We start from the raw sequence: 961 nt of genomic DNA, 5'->3' as shown, positions 1-961 counted from the left end.
CCCAGCTTGGGAAACAAACAAACAAACAAAAACAACAACAACAACAAAAAAGAAAACCTCTGGGGTGCCTCTGTGGTTGGTGTTTTCCAATTACAGCTCACGGGAATCCCACAGTCTGTCAGACCGTAACGCATAATCATTTCTACTTGGAGAGCATCGCTTGGCTCCAGTGAAACAAATGCTCAGGGGAGCCAGAAATCACTCCTGCCACATCAGCATTTTCAATGTATAAATGTTCCTGACTAATTCCCCTTCCCCAATTCCCCTTACTCCTTTTTTGCTACCCTGGTATGCAAAAAAAAAAGAAAAAAGAAAAAAAAAAGTTTTTGGTTGTGAATATTGGTTCTCTGGAGGGTTTTCAGCTTGGTCCCTGCAGTTGGCATGCTGAGGTCTTTATTTCAGGGGGAGCTTGTATTGCAACAGCTCACTCCTTCAGAGACCACCTCCTAATTCTGTTTTGAGCATTAATACAGTTAATTAACAACCATGTTCTGTACGGATACAGCCTGAAACATGTATAGAAATATGTGTGGGTGCAGGTGCATGTACTTTGAGGCAGGGCCACAACCCAGCCTCTCCAGAAATCAGCAAACCCCTCTCCCAACCTGCCTTCCCCTCCCACACCAAAACACTCATGGCCTCAGCAGTGCTTTGTGAGCAACAAGTTTTCTCCTGTCCTTTTATTAGAGATGTTTTTGGATGGGAGGGAAGTTGGTGGCATGCATCCCTCAGCACCTCTCTGGAGTTATTACACCCCAAAGCACAGCTATAGGTGCTGACTCCAGTAACCATCATCTTGGACCAATTGCTGAAGCCAACCAGCCTCACAGCTCACAGGAGAAAGTATCATGGACAATGGCAATCACGAAGACAGTCCTTCCTTGGATTTCGATATGCCAAGCTATTTTTGTGAAGATACAAAAAAAGCAAAGAAACAGCATCTACGGCAATATTGTGCCTA

The sequence above is a fragment of the Antrostomus carolinensis genome, unplaced genomic scaffold, assembly GCF_000700745.2.
Source record: "Antrostomus carolinensis isolate BGI_N321 unplaced genomic scaffold, ASM70074v2 scaffold7037, whole genome shotgun sequence".
NCBI classification, from domain to species: Eukaryota; Metazoa; Chordata; class Aves; order Caprimulgiformes; family Caprimulgidae; genus Antrostomus; species Antrostomus carolinensis.
The sequence above is the reverse complement of the archived record's forward strand: the minus strand, read 5'-3'. Positions refer to the sequence as shown.